Below are 20,397 nucleotides of genomic sequence, written 5' to 3' on the forward strand. Positions count from 1 at the left end.
CGACTGGGTAGGTCATAGCGTGGGACTGCGTAGGCCATGAGCTCGCGGAAAGCTTTGCTTTCAACCAAACGGTAGGGCATCATCTCTAATGAGACTAGTTTGGCAATGTAGGCGTTCAAACACAGTGTACGAGGATGAGAGGAGGAGTACTTTCTTGTCCTACTCAGAGTGTCTGGTAGGGTGAGCTGGCTTGGAGAGCTGCATATGGGGGAAGCAGCGGTGAGAGGGAGTTGGTAATGGTATTGGTGGTGATGGCCTAGATTCAGTGTTGTGTTGCAAAACCATTGTGATTCCCTGAGTGCTTTGGTCTTGCGACGACACCTCAGCATTTAGTGCTGGTGGTGTGCTTAACGGTGGCGGTGGTCTTACAGTGGGGGAAGCGATGGAGCGTTGCTGGCTACCTTCGGTCGGAGCAGGTGCACATGTGCTACCTGAGGTTTTGTAGCCCGTCCACGCTTGCAAGTGCATGTTGGTTAAATGTCTAAGCATGCAACTGGTATTCAAATTTCTGAGTTGTTTACCTCAGCTAAAGGTCCTTCTGCACTTCTTACAGATAACTTTTGCCTCATTAGTAGGATTTTGGACAATGAAGTGCCACACTGCACTCTTCCTTCTATGGTATGCATTTTATGGCCTTGCACGCTGTGCTAAGTTGACCGTCTGGCCAAGCTGTCCTGCAACTCTTTTAGTTTTTGGTCCATGTTTTTTGGACAGCTACGGGCCTGCCAGGTAACCGCTGCTGCGATGTCAATGCCTGCTGCAGATCCTTCTCCTTATCTGAACTATTGCCAGTGCCACCCTCCTCCCCCAATGGATGCCAATCCAGGTCAAGAACTGGGTCATCCATCACCTCCTCTTCAAAGTCATCTGCACCTTCCTCTTTACCTTCCTCTGTGTCACCGTGTAAGGTGGTATAGTATGCGGGAAGGGGCATCTGAGTTTCATCAGGGTCAGATTCTGGCTTAGTGGACTGCGAGGGCAATGTTGTGCTCTGGGTCAATTTACCAGCAGAATCATCTAGCAGTGGCTGTGCATCAGTGCACTCCATGTCAGATTCATCTTGGACTGGGGAATTCAGGATTTGACTGGATAACCCAGGCATGGCATGTAAAAAGAGCTCCATAGAGTAATCTGAAGTGTGGGCTGCTGCATCCTTAACTTTTGGTGGGGGTGACGGACACAAGGAAAAGTGTTTTTCCTGACCAGAACCTTGCACTGATGACTCCGTGCTTGAAGGTTTCGAACGTTCAGAAGAGAAGGCAATAGAGCTGGTGGCTGTTTCGGCTATGTACGCCAAAACCTGTTCCTGATGCTCCGGCTTTAAAGGCGGTTTTCTTACTCCAAGAAAAGGGCACCTTACAGGCCTTCTTGGGCCAGACGATGACGCAGGCTCAACACCTCCTGCCTTAGCTGCTATTGTGCTTTTGCCAGAACCAGCCGATGCACCACCACCATCGGTACCGGCCGTGCCCCCCCTGCCCACGTCCACGGCCCCTTCAACCATTCTTCCTCATGTTTGGGAAAATGTACCAAAAATACCAGCAGAGAGATGGTACTGTGTGAGGAGCGTCCAGCTGTGTAAGGTGTATTAAAAAAATAAAATCTACGTATATATTTTGTTAGTCACAGACGCTCTCCCAGTCTGTATTTGACCGTAATCCAACAAGCAGATATATGGTACTGTATCAGAAGTGTACAGCTGTATACGTTTTTTGTGTAACTAGCAATCTCTGTATATGTATTTACGGAATGTCACACACACACGCTGATTCTGTATAGATGTGACTAATGCGAACAGCAGATACACAATACTGTTTGAGAATCGGACAGCTCAATACGGTGTATGGAGAAATAGAAATGTCCGTATATGTATTTACGGAGTGTCAAACACACACGCTGACTCTGTATAGATTTGACTGTAATGCGAACAGCAGATATACAATACTGTTTGAGAATTGGACAGCTCAATATGGTATATGGAGAAATGGAAATGTCCGTATATGTATTTACGGAGTGTCACACACACACACCCGCTGACTCTGTATAGATGTGACTGTTATGCGAACAGCAGATATACCATACTGTTTGAGAATCGGACAGCTCAATGCGGTGTATGTATGGAAAATGTTAAATCTCCATCGATTTTCATACGGCGTGACACACGCTGTCTCTGTATAGTTTTGACCGTTATCAAACAGCAGATATACGAAACTGTTTGATAAGCGGACAGCTCTATACTGTGTAGGTCTGGAAAAATGGAAAATCTCTTCTGTTTGTTTTTCCAGAGTCACACACAGATAGCTTGTATTTGTCCGTGATACCAGCCGGTACACAGTAGTGTGTGAGGAGCGTAAACCGCTATACGGTGTATGTATGGAAAATTGTAAATCTCTGTCTATTTTTATACAGAGTGACACATGCTGTCTCTGTATAGTTTTGACCATAATCAAACAGTAGTTATACGAAACTGTTTGATAACCGGACAGCTCTATACGGTGTAGGTCTGGAAAAATGGAAACTCTCCTCTGTTTGTTCTTCCAGAGTCACACACAGATAGCTTGTATTTGTCCGTGATACCAGCCAGTACACAGAATTGTGTGAGGAGCATACACCACTATACGTTGTATGTATGGAAAATTTTAAATCTCCATCTATTTTTATACGGAGTGACACACGCTGTCTCTGTATAGTTTTGACCGTAATCAAACAGTAGATATACGAAACTGTTTGATAAGCGGACAGCTCTATACGGTGTAGGTATGGAAAAATGGAAACTCTCCTCTGTTTGTTCTTCCAGAGTCACACACAGATAGCTTGTATTTGTCCGTGATACCAGCCGGTACACGGAAGTGTGTGAGGAGCGTACACCACTATACGGTGTATGTATGGAAAATTGTAAATCTCCGTCTATTTTTATACGGAGTGACACACACTGTCTCTGTATAGTTTTGACCATTATCAAACAGCAGATATACGAAACTGTTTGAAAAGCAGGCAGCTCTTTATGGTGTAGGTCTGGAAAAATGGAAACTCTCCTCTGTTTGTTTTTTCAGAGTCACACACAGATAGCTTGTATTTGTCCATGATACCAGCCGGTACACGGTAGTGTGTGAGGAGCGTACACCGCTATATGGTGTATGTATGGAAAATTGTAAATCTCTATCTATTTTTATACGGAGTGACACACGCTGTCTCTGTATAGTTTTGACCGTTATCAAACAGTAGCTATACGAAACTGTTTGATAAGCGGATAGCTCTATATGGTGTAGGTCTCGAAAAATAGAAAATCTCTGTTTGTTTTTCCAGAGTCACACACAGATAGCTTGTATTTTTCCGTGATACCAGCCGGTACAAGGTAGTGTGTGAGGAGCGTACACCACTATACGGTGTATGTATGGAAAATTTTAAATCTCCGTCTATTTTTATACGGAGTGACACATGAAGTCTCTGTATAGTTTTGACCATTATCAAACAGCAGATATACGAAACTGTTTCAGAAGCGGACAGCTCTATACAGTGTAGGTCTGGAAAAATGGAAAATCTGACACACTGATAGCAACACCGCAGAAGAAATGCTAGTCTAAGGGGGTCAGATTCCTTGTAGGAATGCTTGGACCTGACACCCATAATGTGGTGGTGCACCATCTTGCTGGAAAAACTCAGGCAACATGCCATCTTCAGTGCATAAAGAAGGCAACACATCATCATGTAGCAATTTCAGATATCCAGTCGCATTGAGGTTTCCATTGATGAAGAATGGCCCCACTATTTTTATACCCCATATACCACACCATACCATCAATTATGGGTGTCTGGTCTGAGCATTCCTACATCAACAGTTTCCTGGAAAGTGGATTGGTCATTGTGGGCCAGTTGAATGGACACCAAGGTCTCCCAATCTGACCCCCTTAGACTTTTATCTTTGAAGTCATCTAAAAGCAATTGTCTATGCTGTGAAGACAGATGTGTAGCATCTGAAACAACAGATACTGGAAGCCTGTGCTAGCATTTCTTCTGCAGTGTTGCTATCAGAGTGCCAAAAGTGGGAGAAGACGGTTGCATTGACAATCCAACACAATGGGTAACACTTTGAACACATTTTATAAGTGGTCATATACTTGTAAATAACTCATAAAAGAATAAAGATACATTACAATCAAGAACACCATTGTTTTTCTTGTGAAATTCTCAATAAGTTTGATGTGTCACATGATTCTTTTCCCATTGAAAAAAATAAAGTTGGATCCAAAATGGCTGACTTGAAAATGGCCACCATGGTCACCACCCATCTTGAAAAGGTTCCCCCCTCCCATATACTAATGTGCCACCAATCCAATAGGAAGTTGATATCAGCAACCATTCCCATTTTATTTAGGTGTATCCATATAAATGGCCCACCCTGTATTTGTTCTAACCATTAGTCCTCTGAGCCATAACACTCTAGAGGCTAAGAAAGATCATTCATAAAAACATCTTCCAGTTGATTTGATGGGGTTGAAAGAGATAAAGGACAGGATTCAAATATCTAGCTCACACTTCAGGGAGGTTACCCCTGAAATGTCACACAGGTATGCGAGTATCCTGTTCTTTCTTGTAGTGTCTCAACTTATATCAATAGATTTCCCTGTCTGAACAGTTAAGCAAGAATTAGGGATCCAAAGAGTTTTAGCAAAATTAGTAAATTTTATTCCACAAAAATTAAAAACAGAGCATCGTTGCTAATGCAGGCAGTGATAAGCATAATAGACACAAACTGACACCCAAATAAATAACTCAATGTATACAATCAATATTGAGGAATTTTAGTCACACATAGTGCTTAGTAATTTAGTTAGTTATTTATTTGGGTGTCAGTTTGTGTCTATTATGCTTATCACTGCCTGCATTAGCAACGATGCTCTGTTTTTAATTTTTGTGGAATAAAATTTACTAATTTTGCTAAAACTCTTTGGATCCCTAATTCTTGCTTAATTGTTCAGACAGGGAAATATATTGATATATATTGTGTTTTGAGTTGTGCTATTACGTGTTTCCCATTAGTAGAGGATATTCTTGCATTTAGTGTCTCAACTTGTAGGCATTTCTCCTGTGTATCTACAGCCATAACTGTTTATCCCCTTAGTGACCGATACAATTTTGACCTTAACGACCAAGCCAATTTTTACAATTCTGACCACTGTCACTTTATGTGGTAATAACTCTGGAATGCATCAACGGATCTCACCGATTCTGAGATTGCTTTTTTTCATGACATATTGTACTTCATGATATTGGTAAAATTTATTTAATATGACTTGCATTTATTTATGAAAAAATGGAAATTTTACAATTTTCAAATTTTAATTTTTGTGTCCTTATATCAGAGAGTTATGTCACACAAAAGAGCTCATAAATAACATTTCCTACATGTCAACTTTACATCAGCACAATTTTGGAAACAAAGATTTTTTTTGTTAGGACGTTACAAGGGTTAAAAGCTGATCAGTGATTTCTCATTTTTCCAACAAAAATTACGAAATCATTTTTTTTAGGTACCACATCTATATGACAGAAAGTACCTAAAAGTGACACTATTATAAAACCTGCACTCCCTCAAGGTGCTCAAAACCACATTCAAGAAGTTTATTACCCCTTTGGTTGCTTCATGAGAACTGAAGGAATGTGGAAGGGAAAAAAAAATTAACATTTAACTTTTTTCATAAAAGATTAACTTTAGACCCAAACTTTTTTTTGTTTTCACAAGAGTAACAAGAGAAGATGGAGTAAAAAATTATTTGTGCAATTTCTCCTTAGTACGCCAATACCTCATATGTGTGGGAAATCTACTGTTTGGGCACATGGCTGTGCTCAGAAGGGAAGTAGAACCTTTTGACTTTTTGAATGCAAATTGGCTGGAATCGAAGGTGGACACCATGTTGCACTTGGAGAGCTCCCTGATGTGCCTAAACAGTGGAACCCCCTCACGTGACCCCATTTTGGAAACCACACTCATCAAGGATTTTATCCAGAAGTATACTGAGCATTCTGATTTCACAGGTATAACACAGAATTTGCTAACATTAGATCATCATATTGAATGTGTCGTCATTAGCGTTGAGTGCAAATGCTCTCTACTCTAGTTTGCATTGGGCACTCGGGTAAGCGCCAAATATTGATGGTGCCCAAGTGACATGCTCGAGTCTCTGCCCCGCATATTTCGTGGCTTTTAAACACCCCAAAAAACAAGCGGGAATTTGCGATACTCCGTGCATACCCAAACACCCGATGCAAACTCGAGCACTTTCACTCAAAACTAGACATCATATCATGATCACGATCTTCCTTTTTTTCTTTTAGCTTTTGAAAAACTCCAACCCTAACTACAGCCCAAACCTCAACCATAACTGCAAAGAATGAAAAAAATACAATTTTTTTTTTTTACTTTTTTTCCTAATTATAAGGGAGTGACAAAGGGGATTTGCTAGACTACTTTTTTTTTACTTTGATCACTGAGATATACACAATCACAGTGACCAAAATAAAAAGTATTCATTTTGATCACTGTGATAGACCCTATCACAGTGATCAAAAGGAACCAATAGGTAAAATGTCCTATTGTTGCCTGGTACCAGTTGGTAGATCTATTCATGCGCACTGTGCATGCGCCTGCCATTTTTTTCCAGGATGATCACACAGAGGGCCAGGAGACAGATCAGTAGGGCCCAGGAATGGCGAAGATACTGGGGGTATTTGGTGAATAACGACCGTAAAAACCACCCCTGATCATGATCTCCAGGGTCTCAGCTACCCCCGATAGCTGAGACTCCATTGATTTTCTGACGCTGGAGGGTGCTATACTCTTATTTCTCAGCATCATTAAAAAGCTGCACTAAGGAATAAGAACCCTTAATTGCCACTGTTAAATGGCATATCAGCGGTCTTTAAGGGGTTAAGACAGCAGTAAGCACCAACAGTGAACTGCTGTTTTGTGTATATATCCTTGCTAGACTGCAATTTTGCATCTTATTGGACAAAAAAAATTCTATTTGAGGAATATATTTTTTGGGTGTTGCAATTTATATAGGATGGCACAGCTGTAGTTACCCTGAAAATAAATTTCATACAGGTGGACTCAATTTACTATTTATGTAACTCTTAGATGCAATTGGCCACTTAGGTTTTTATACAGGGGCATCAGACTTGAATTCAGATACACAACACAATTTTCAGATTGATATTTTTAAAATAATTAGAAAACCATGTGTTATTGTTTTTAGGGTATGTTTCCATGTAGCGCATTGCGTGCACTTTGGACAGAGCTGAAACCCCGCTCCTCCCAAAGCGCCACCCACTTCTGTACATGTGGTGATTCCGGATGTGCTCATTGCCGGATGTGCTCAGTGCCGCAACGTATCTATAGAGTAGGCTATTTACCTTGCGGAGACTGAGCTTATTAGGACGTATAGTAGAGACGGGATTTCATAAAATCCCATCCACTATGCTGTAACATCTGGACGCTGCGGATTAAACGCTGTTCTGTATGCAGCGTTCAATCTGCAGCAAATCCTGATGCAATCCACCAGCGCTTTACAGTTTGCACACATTATCATCACTGTCCCTGATGGGGCTGTCAATCTAAATTCCCTATCAGTATGTCTTTGAAATGTGGGCGGAAACCCACGCAAACATGGGGCGAACATACAAACTCCTTGCAGATGTTGTCCTTCGTGGGATTCAAACCAAGGACTCTAGCTCTACAAGGCTGCAATGCTATCCACTGAGCCACCGTGCTGCCCAAGTTAACTTTATTTTGTGGGCAGTATTATTTTGGAGATACCAAGCTAATACGTTTTTTATAGTATAGTACGTAAGAAAAAATGTTTAAAAATGTTGATTTGTGTTGCCATTTTCTGGGAACCACAGTATAACTTTTTTTTTTTTACTTTGCAATGACTCTTAGGTGAACTGTATTTTTTTACATCCCTTTGTTTCAAGGATTTGAGGAACATTCTTACCTCATTATAGGTTTATCAATTGTTTGTGAAGACTCAAAGGGAGGATATGAAACATATAAGGCAAGGTAAAATAAAATATAATATAAAGAGGTGGACATGCTAAACTATATTTATAACCTGTGCAGCTGCTCAGGGCCCCAATGCCTTTTTAAAAATAGCTTCCCACTACATGCAGAAAATTGGGAAATGTTATTTTGTTTTTTTCAAGTATGACACACACCAGCATAGAAAATATTAGGAATTGAGAGTCCTCAGTGTTTCATATCTTTTAATGGCTAACTGAAAAGATGGTAACAAATTGCAACCTTTCAAGACTACTCAGGTCTCTTCATCAGGCATAGACTAATACAATACTAATACAAAATCTGAAGACTCATATATTTATAGACAACACAGCAAAGAAAGAATGCAATAGATATGACAAGTGACGTGAAGCAGAACTGTCATTATGGGAGAGTGATAAACAGTTGTGTCCATAAATATTTGAACAGTTCGTAGATAAGGAGTGAAAGTTTTATTGTCCTCTGATTGGGGTCTTGGTTTTGTGTTGTGATTCTTTAATGTACACACCAGCATACTAATTGTATAATAATATGATTATATTACTTTTTTTCTGGCATAACTATTAAAATGCTTTAAAAAGTAGTTATAGTAAAAATGGCAATATGCTTCATAGCCATTTTGTATATTTCATCTTTAATGATTTTCATGTATTCACAATGCCCATCTTTAAGGCGCAATAATCAAAGCAATGAAGGTAAAAATTATTCAGTCTTCTGTAATCCTATATAGTACAAAAAAATATATTAACATCTCAGCTGGATACACTCTGTGGCAAAACTCAGAAATCGGTCTTGTCATGTTTAATTTCAAATAGATAAAAAATCATTTGAAAGGTAACTCACCAAACCCTGACTGATGCACTGGCAGGATGCAGCAGAACCCCATTGATAAAGGTTGGGGCAGCACAAGTACATTCCACTGATGAGGACAGCCAGTAACCAATTGTGGTCCGGCTGCCCAGTGGAAAAAATGCACACAGATGAGGCTTGCATAAGGCAAAAGTCACACTGATAAATGTGATGCAAAAGTGTCTGAGCAGCCTATTGATCACGCCCATAGTATTAGCAGGCGGGCTGCTCTGCACTATATATACATGCATCACACAAAGAACCAAGCCAACATAAAGGGTTCTAGCTGCATCCTGCTAAAAAGTGCAAAAAGATAAATAGATACTTTTTTTCTGGCATAACTATTAAAATGCTTTAAAAAGTAGTTATAGTAAAAATGGCAATATGCTTCATAGCCATTTTGTATATTTCATCTTTAATGATTTTCATGTATTCACAATGCCCATCTTTAAGGCGCAATAATCAAAGCAATGAAGGAAAAAATTATTCAGTCTTCTGTAATCCTATATAGTACAAAAAAATATATTAACATCTCAGCTGGATACACTCTGTGGCAAAACTCAGAAATCGGTCTTGTCATGTTTAATTTCAAATACAAAAACAAAGCACGTTAGAAGAATACAATTAACATATTCATATGGCCTACCGGTGTCTATTTACTTGTACATCTAGAAAAAAAAGCTGAGACAAAAAGACAGACAAAAAACAGGATTCAGCTGTGTGTAAACTAACTTAAAAAATATTAGTAGAAGAATGACATTGTGAAGCTAGCCAGAAAAATATATTGGATTAAATCATGTGCTGAACAGTAAAGAGATGCAAAAAATGGTAACAAGCAAAAGAGAATTTCCCCAGCATTTTAATTCTGATGATACTATGAAAAGCACTGTACTGTACAAATATATTTAGATTAGTATATTTAATTAATATTTTTCAAAGAAAATATAATTTGAACATTTTCACAAGTAGAAAAATTATTTACTAAGTACACTTGTCCCTATAGCAAATTGGGCATAACCCTTCAGAAGCAACATAGAAAAAACACTACCTGAGATATTTGAGCACTGGTAAGAAGGCAAATATGCTTGTCCAACACCCCAATTACTAACACCATAGTCAAAACTAATAATGATACACATAGAAAAAAGTTCCTTATTTGTAAAAATCACTTGCCAACAATTACCCTAATTTACCAATTTACTACAAATAGAATCCAAACAGTAAAGTTTGGTGTCAGTACCAAACAACTAATGTCCTTTCACAAACGTCGAACACTGACTTCTCCAGGAAGTCTATGTTACTGTTTGGGTTTGGCACCCTCAACAACGGCTGTTATCTGTGTGACAGCACGAGAAACACCGGTGGCTCTGATTGGCGGTAAGTTAGTTACCGCTGGTCAGAGAGCTGGAGTTCCCACGCTGTCAGATGACACATGTTGAGATAAGGGAAAAATGCCGGTCGGGATGTGTGATAGACTTAGGGGTCTGCAATTTGCCAGCCTTTCTGGTTTCCTGGTTGCTTAGCTAATTCCCCGGAAAATCCTCCTCGGTGACCGAATCATAACAGCTCTAATAAGAAGTGCAAACTTACAGTTAAAGGTTCCTGTATCCAGGTGGCGAACACCCCAGATACAGGAACCTCTAACTGTAAGTTTGCATGGGTTTTTTAAGCTATTTTTAAAAAATTATTAAATGAAACAGCGTAGGTCCACCTCAATTTCTAAAACCAACCAATCTAAAGCAGACAGTTGGGGGCTGGTATTCTCAGACTGGTAAAGGACCATGGATATTGCACTCCCAGGCCTAAAAATAGCAGCCCACAGCCACTCCAGAAACAGCGCATCTATTAGCTGTGCCAATTCTGGTGTTTTTTGCGGCTTTTCCCACTTGCCTTGATGCGGTGACAAATAGAGTAATAAGTTTGGGGTTGTATTCAGCTGTTTTATGACCAATAACATCAAGCCTAGAGGTTGGTTATTGTTAGGCAGTGAGGGAATCATATGCAAGGGTCGATATGTGTACCCCAGGATGCTGATGGAGTCCTAATAACCTTGAGTGCCTTGTGTTCACAGCAGGCTGCTTGTGAGTCACAAGGCAAGATAAAAGAGTGGATTGGGTCCAAGTAGTGACTCAGTCAGATTTTAAGGACAACCCGTTAAGTGCTTTTATTTTTAGAGGCATTAGCAGGCTTGGCAGTCAGGTGAATCCTTTTCTCCATTCTGGGTTTTGGAAGTGGCTCTCTGGCCATGATTCCATTTAAATATGTCAGTTTTGCCTTAGGTGTGTCATTGTTGAAGTTTACAAGCTGCAGAGCAGGTGGCTCTTTGCACCCGGGTCTGTTTGGAGCTAACACAGAGCCAGGGATTTCCAGGCGGCTGACACACTCAAAAGGCATGGCGGTGCCATTGTCCATGGCAGTGGGTTTTTGAGTTCTGGACTGTGTTTATGGAAACCCGACTGCAATCTTGAGGACATCATTCCTAAGTGTGAGTTCTGAAAATTAAGGCTCCTTTTACTGTATATTGAACTTTCTGTGGTCCCTGTCTATCTGTCGTACTGCACCAACCCTGCTGCACTACATAATGGAGAGTTGTCTATAAAGCTGCCTCATTACTAACCCCATATTTAGTTCATAAAAAAAATTCAGTCAGAATAAAATCTTTTTTGAATTGAAATAATGACAGACTCCATTATTTGAAATAAAAAGAAAAAAACAGTTATGCTCACCATTAAGCCTAATCTATTGATGCTCATGTCTCCTGTAAAAGTCAGAAAATAATAAACTATATCCCTCACTTTTCCAATGTGAAGATTATCCATATCTGTCCCAAGAATATCTGGATGATTTGGATAGCGGTCACATCAGTGATGCGACCGCTATACACGTCAGGCGGCTCACACTGAGACAGGAGTGTAATCACGTTACTGCAGTGTGTAGCACTGTGCTCCCATGAGAAAGATCACCGATGTTCATAGCTGATGAACCCCAGTGACCTCACTTACAGCACCGCTTGCTGCATGAGAACTTTCTCATACAGAGGCAGTGTTGTAAATGAGGTAACTGGGGTTTATCACCTATGAACACTGGTGACCTTTCTCATGGGAGCTCTGCTCTTTGTTTTTATATCTTTATTTCAAATAAAGAGTCTGTGTTATTATTTTAATTAACAGATTTTATTCTGGCTGTGTTTTTTTCACCACCTAACTATGGGGTTAGTAATGGGTGCGTCTCATAGATGCCTATCCATTACTAACCTCTGGGCTTGATGTCAGCAGCCATAAAACAGCTGACATCTACTCTCAAATCTATAACCCTACTTACCACCACACCAGGGCAAGTTGGAAGAGCAGGGCAAAGCTCCAGAATTGGCACATCTAATAAATGCGACTTTTCAGTGACTATTGTGGGCAACAATTTTTTGGCTGGGGGGGTCAATATCCATGGCCGCTTACCAGTCTGAGAATACCAGCCCCCAGCTATCTGCATTAGCTTGGTTTGTTGTCAAAAATGGGGGAGGACCCAATCCATTTTTTTAAATTATTTATTTAAATAATTTTGAAAAATGGCATGGGACCCCTCTATTCTTAATAACCAACCATGATAAAGCTGACAGCTGAGGGTGGCAGCCCACAGCTGTCGGTTTTGCCTATTGCTTATTTTCTAAAATAGAAGAGACCCCATTTTTAAATTTATTTATTCACCCATCACAGATTACCATAAAAATAAAAGTATTCCACAGAGGTCTGCAGTTGATCCATAATAAAGAAATCCAACGATAAACCCTGACTCTGGATGCTGTGGTTAATGGTGACATCAGTAGCGCAACCTTTCACCATGGCAGCCAAAACACAATGAGAGTTGCAAGAGTAACCAGCTGCAGTGACGAGTGGTGACATTCTTAAGGTTACGCAGCAACCTCTGTGTAAATAAATAACAATCAACTTAAATAAAAAAGATATGATTACTAAATTCAGAAATAATGTTGCATATACTAGAGGAAGGATAATTACTTTCTGTAATTATAAAAGATAGCAGAATGGATAAAAATTTTCCATGGGCACTGGAGGTGGTTACCCAATAACACTAGTGATTAGAAATTAGCAGATTTTTTTTAATATGACCAAATGTTCCCAATAAATTTTCATAAATCTCAATACTTTAAAACTTGTAATTGCTTGGAAAATACATGTGAGGGAGAGGAGAGAGAACCCTGATGAACATGTGAGCTTGTAATTTATGGGCAAGAGAGAGAGGACGCCACAAACCCAAAGAGCTTACACACTTCAGTAGTGAAAGGACCCTGTTGACAATTAGGGAGTACATTCTATATAAGAGAGAATGAGAGGATGCTGCTCACCATAATAGTTTACAATATTCAGGAGAAAGGCTTACCTTATGATTCTGGAGATGTAAAATGACTTTACCATACAAACTTGAAACCACCGATCTGTGATGACCCAGGAGATGATCATCACTGAACAAGGTATGATAATCCGTAAGCTGTTATAGCTGCAGGGCATTAAAGGAAGGCACACGCTGAAATGCAAAATAACTTTAGACTGCTATAGAAAATGGTGCTCAGCAAGTTTACTAAAGTGTTCGAAATTGTGTGAAACCACGAATTTCAGTAAATTTGACTCAAAATTAGTCCTCCGTGAACCAATCTGCTCATCTCTACTATTGGTGTATAGAAAAACCCTTCTCATCCATTCTACTATCCTTTATCTTCTAACTGGTAAGACAAATGGAGCATATAGCAGCTAACCCATATTCTGCCACAAAGAGTGTTGTGTCCCCAGCATAATCTTATAAGATTTAATACTTTTACTGTGTATCATCTAACATACTGGTGTTTCTCACAAAATTAGAATATCATCAAGAAGTTAATTTATTTCAGTTCTTCAATAAAATAGTGAATCTCATATAATATATACTCATTACAAACAGAGTGATCTATTTCAAGTGTTCATGTTAATGTTTATGATTATGGCTTACAGACCATGAAAACCCAACAGTCATCATCTCAGTAAATTAAACTACTTTAAAACACCAGCTTGAAAAATGATTTTAAAATCCAAAATATTGCCCGAGTTACGTAAATGTATGTTTAGTAAATGCACTAAGTACTTGGTAGGGGCTCCTTTTGCATCAATTACTGCATCAATGTGGCATGGCATGGATGCGATCAGTCTGTGGCACGGCTAGGTTGTTATGGAAGCCCAGGTTGCTTTGATAACAGCCTTCAGCTCATCTGCATTGTTGGGCCTGATGTCTCTCATCTTCCCCTTGACTATACCCTATGGAGTTAAGGTCAGGTGAGATGGCTAGCCAATCAGTGTGGATAGGTGCCAATTCCTGCTGGAGAATGAAATTTCCATCTCCAAAAAGCTTGTCGGCAGAGGGAAGCATGAAGTGCTCTAAAATTTCCCGATAGATGGCTGCACTGACTTTGGTCTTGATAAAACACAGTGGACCTACACCAGCAAATGACATGGCTCCCCAAACCATCACTGGTTGTGGAAACTTCACACTAGACCTCAAGCAGCTTGGATTGTGTGCCTCTCCACTCTTCCGCCAGACTCCGGGACCTTTATTTCCAAATGAAATGCAAAATTTACTTTCCTTGTGGAGTGTGTCAATGACTGCCTTCTGGACATCTGTCAAGTCAGCAGTCTTCCCCATAATTATGGATCCTACTGAAACAGACTAAGGGAACTTTTTAAATGATTAGGAAGCCTTTGCAGGTGTTTTTTGTTAATTTTTCTAATTTATTGAGACAATGACTTTTGGTTTTTCATTGGCTGTAAGCCATAATCATTGACATTAACAGAAATAAACACGTGTAATAGATCACTCTGTTTGTAATGACTCTATATAATATATGAGTTTCACTTTTTGTATTGAAGAACTGAAATAAATTAACCTTTTGATGATATTCTAATTTTGTGAGAAGCATCTGTATCTATTTTAAATTTGTTTACATTTCTCATTTTTAGCTGAAAACTACATTTTGTTTAGTTCTTAGTGCATACAGTATTTTTTGTTGCTGGTAATGCAGTGACCAAATACCTATAATTTTATCATTTAAACAGCATCATGAATTGCCATAAAGAAAAACAATTTTATATAGATAAGATATTGATAGATCATGCACAGTTATTCTAATCATGTATATTTTTAACATTCTTTAAATGGCGGGAAAAACTGATGAGCCAAATTTTTATTTTACATTATTCTTAAAATCTTTTTCTTACTTTTACATACCTATAGGGGACTTGAACCTGCATTTGTTCTAGCTACTATATACCACAGCATTCCAGAATCTTATAAAGCCACAGGAAGGGCTTCATAGGAGTCCCAGCTTAGCAGCAGTGGGGGCCTCCAGCTCCCATACCAGCCCATCAGCAATTCACAATCACCTCTAGGAATTAACGCATTTCTGATGTCACTGATTGGCAATGGCACTTAGGGGTTCCAGTTACTGCTGCTACAGTCAGATGCTGACTTTGTAGCATACATGTCATCTGCCTTGTGTGGCGCTCCTGGGTCCACTCTTACACCCACAACATCTCTATGATGCAATGGTACATCATGCAGTGCTTAATAATGAGTTATCCAGCATCACAGAAGTAATAGAGTCAAAACTTCACTCTTCCTTATTCATTCATGCAGCATAAAATAACATTCAAGATTTTGAACAATCTACTTCAGCGGCTGCTGAGTTTTGGTTCACATTACAAAAAGTCTTAACCTACTCTTACTGAGCATAACCATCCTAAAATCAGTTTGATGGGTACCATGAAAAAAAGTCATATGAATCTAGTTCCTCCTACATAACTAATGAATTATCCATAGTTAACATATTATCAATACTTATTATCAAATCTTGACAATATGTGGGTATCTAAAAATAAAACTACAATGGGCTTTTAATGTAAGGTCAAGTAAATGGAAGAACACTGCAACATTTTGCACCATTGATGAGACATGCATGTATACACCAGCTTGTAAGAACTTATGGACTCGGATCAACAAAATCTAAAATTGATAACCTATGTTAAGGATAGGACATTAAGTTTAAAAGGCAGGCCTTAAAGCTCTCATGCAACAAAAATATAGAAACAATGGCTCTATAGGGCCAAGCTTTGTGAGTAACCAGTCATTCTGTCATAAGAGGCCACAGAGTTTTAATTTTATACCTCTGGTTTCACTATTTTTTTCTAAACCGTTTTTTAACCTTTTTTTTCTCTTTTTGCATGAGTTGGTAGCACATCATCACAGAATCTACAAAAATTGTAATTATGCTATGTCGCAGTGTTGCTCATTCAATCTTATAAAATATATAGATATTAGTAGACATTGGGTTAGATATTTGCACTTTTATCAGTAAAAATAGGGATTAAGCATTTTAATGAGTTGTAAAATTGAAATTAAAGTCTAAAGTTTAAAAATAAGCTGCCACAAAAATATAGTACTTTAACTGAGAGAAAAAAATAATTAAAAATATAATTTCTGATCTACATATTAGGCAAAATTATATTTTTGAAATGTATATGTTCACTAAAATCACTTCACTTTACTGCATCAGATGTAAATTCTAAAAGGAAAAAGTGGAAAGATGTTGGAATGGAACCTCATGGAAGACAAAAAATTCTATTGCAATGACTTAACTGAAAGTGTTGAGCTACAGCACAGAAAAGACATTATGTCAGCAAATTAGATGACAACTATATACCATATAGATAATAAATCATATGATTTGCAAATATCTGCAAGAAAAGATCATAGTTCTATAATCTTTCATTTTAAGAGTTTAAAACAAATTTGCTTTATGATCTGATCCAAAATATTTTGCAATTACCTGATAATAAATTACATTTTGACATTATAATTAGAAATGCATGTTATGGTTTAAAGATATGTTTTACATAGTACTTTTAATTTAAGAAACAAAAGAAATGTATGAAACAAAAGAAAATGTAACAAAGATTTTCTTTTTATCTGAAATGTGCACAGTTTGAAAAAAGCTACATTCAGCCCTGTACAAGAAAATGACACTATGCTAGTTTGACACATTTTTATCATTTAAATAACTAGAGAACTGTCATTAAATCATGTTAGCTCAGTCCAATCAAGTACCCGGCTGGAAACTTTCATTTGGTTTTGTCATGTTGCGTTGCCTGCCTAGCATCCAACAGAGGTACAGATTAAATACTGGATTTCATTCCTGAAAACCAGTGGTCCCTTGTAACCCTCAAAGCCAAAAAAAAGTCCATTTTACTGCTTTCATTGCTAGAAAAATAAGCCTTTGAGGAGAGAACAAAGTATGTTACACCGTTTGCCAATGTGTTTTTACTCCAGAGACATAAAATTATTTTTTCTGCAGCCAGTTAGCTTTCTTCAGTTGATTTGCCAAAATTGGGTATAAAGTAAAATTGAAACACATAACACGCCATAAAAACTATGCCACAATTCAACAAAGTTTTGTATAATATTTACTAGAGCTAATTTAAATATTTAAAGAGTCCACCAAACTAAATGTAATATTCACACTGGAAGATCTTATTCAGGAGGTATTTCCGCTCATGGGGTATGAATAAAGTCACAATTTTATACTAGATTGCTGTGGAATTGCAAAATAACGATCAACAAAAGAAAAAGAGGCATGCTAAGCCGGCGATCACCCAAAAAAGATCATATATATTTCAAAAAGGTATAAATATTTATTAGCAACCTATGCAGAAAAAACACACACGATTAAAATCATTTAAAACCAATGCCCAAAAGAAAACATGGGTTTTTACCCCGCATATGTTTCTAATAAATATTTATACCTTTTTGAAATATATATCTGATCTTTTTTGGGTGATCGACGGCTTAAGGCCCCGTCACACTAAGCGACTTACCAGCGATCCCGACACCGATATCAAGGTGTCAGGATCGCTAGTAAGTCGCTATGTGATCGCTGGTGAGCTGTCACACAGACAGCTTCACCAGCGATCAGCACAGCGATGCCGAGCGCCCGGCATCGCTGGCCATCGCTGTAAAAAATAGAATCAAAATAAAAAATATAGTTATTCTCACCTTCCGACGTCGCGTTCAGCCATCCTGCCTCTCTCCACGCTCCGGTCCCAGTGATCTTTTGCACGAATGACTGAGAGATGTCACGGTCTCGAGGGATAACAAAGTCTCGCGGTCATTCGTGCAAAGGATCACTGGGACCGGAGCGTGGAGAGAGGCAGGATGGCTGCACGGGACGTCGGAAAGTGAGAATAACTATATTTTTTATTTTTTTTTATTATTTTTTACACCTGATCGCTGGTCTCCCGCCTGTCACACACAGCGATGCGTGCTGGCCAGCGGGAGACCAGCGACCAAAGAAATGTCCAGAGGTTTCTTCCAGCGATCAGCGATACCGGCAGGGGGGCGTTCGCTGATCGCTGTCACACACAGCGATCTCGCTGGTGAGATCGCTGTTACGTCACAAAAGTTGTGACTCAGCAGCGATCTCACTACCGAGATCGCTTAGTGAGACGGGGTCTTTAGCATGCCTTCTTTTCTTTTGTTGATCGCAGTTATGCACATGCTATCGGCAGATCCCCTGCTTTTTATAACTAATTATTTCTGATGGTGCCCTCCAACTGCTTTTTGAGGAATTGCAAAATAAATGACTGCATCTCTCAATCTCAAATGTTTTAGGGCTTTTGTCACTCTAAAGCCTCACACAGCAACGAGAGGGTATGGAGTGCTTTCAGTAAGGTCTTATTCAAAAGGCTATGATTTTTCACATACAAAATCTTCCGATTTTCATCAGGTTTTGGTGACTTTTTCAGTTTGAAGTATCAGTTTTTTTTCAGTATTTGTGTTTTCGCTTATTAGTGTTTTATCCGTGAGTTTCAAGTATGACAAAAATAAATTGCAAAATTTTACTTATTCATTGCAATGAAATCCATGTGTCATCGGTGATTTTCATAGACTCAATGAATTGTATAAGCAAAAGATCTGTGGCTCCAATCATAAACATACATGTCTCCATAATTTTTAACCCCATCACCCTTGGGACATTTTTTTTTTCATTTTTTACTCCCCTGATTCCCAGAGCTATAACTTTTCATTTTTCCATCAATATGGCCATATGAGTGCTTGTTTTTTGCAGGACAAGCTGTAATTTTGAAACACACCATTGATTTTACCAGATAATGTACTGGAAAATGGGAGAAAAAAAATCTGTGAAATTGCAAAAAAAAGTGCAATTCCACAATTGTTTTTTACCATATCAGTAAATGCTAAAACTGACTTGCCATTATTATTTTCCAAGCCATTACGAGTTTGTAGTTACTAAACATGTATAGGCTCTTTTTAAATGATGAAAGAAAAAATCCAAATTTTGCAAAAATAAGTCTCTACCTTTCATGATCTGGAGGTGGGTGAGGGATTTTTTTTATTGATACTATTTTGGGTTAGATATGATGTTTTTATCGCACGTTATTGCATTTTATTGCAATGTTGCGGTGACAAAAAAAAAACATTCTGGTGTTATGATTTTTTTCTCGTTCCGCAGTTTACCAATTTAGATTAATTTTGTTTTATATTTTGATAGATTGTGCATTTATGAATGCAGGAATAACAAAAATGTGTATTTTTGTTATTTTTTTGTTGTATTTTGAATGAGGCAAAAGAGGGATAATTTGAACTTAAATTTTTACTTTTTTAATATTTTTAAAAACTTTTTTTACACTTTTAACTGGCTTCAATAGTCTCCTTAGGAGACTTGTAGCTGCGACCTTCAGATCGCTTGTGTTAAACATAGCAGGGCTACAGCCCTGTTATGTGCAGCAGAAATGCTCATATGCTATGAACTATGGCCACGGGGCAGCACTCATAGCAGATTAGCAATAACTACCACAGGGGTCTCCTGGAGACCCCTGGTTGTCATGCTAACCCATCAGCGCCCAACGTTCACATGATAGGGGTGACAATATGCGAGGTTAGTGACACACTTATGGTGCGAGCAAGTAAAAAGTTACTCTCAGAGATTGACAGCAGCTAATAGCCACGGGTGGATCACCTCATGTGCTGGAAAAGATGTGTGTTAAGTGCCAGAGCCCACATCAAAGGGGGAGGTATGACATATGACGTACATTGCACCATAGACATTTAGGCCATGTGCACACATTGAGTTTTTAGTCATTTTTTTACCTCAGAATTTGTAAGCCAAATCCAAGAGTGGGTAAAAAATGTAGTGGAAAAAATGCAGTCCCTGTTCTAATCAACTTGCTTGAATTTTAAATTCCCATGAATGCTCAGTAAATTCCTGTCACTGTGCACTGTTCTTCTCAGCACACAGTGACAATGTGCTCCCTCTCCAGCTCTGATCAGAAGTGACGAGCCGACAACAGAGCGCACTGCTATTGGACAGTATAAGGTAAGGTAAGGTACAGAGACCAGCACCACCACAAGTACCATCACGTCTGATCAGAGCCAGCAAGAGA

This window comes from Dendrobates tinctorius, unplaced genomic scaffold (assembly GCF_039654945.1).
Source record: "Dendrobates tinctorius isolate UK_male_01 unplaced genomic scaffold, ASM3965494v1 ptg000064l, whole genome shotgun sequence".
NCBI classification, from domain to species: domain Eukaryota; kingdom Metazoa; phylum Chordata; class Amphibia; order Anura; family Dendrobatidae; genus Dendrobates; species Dendrobates tinctorius.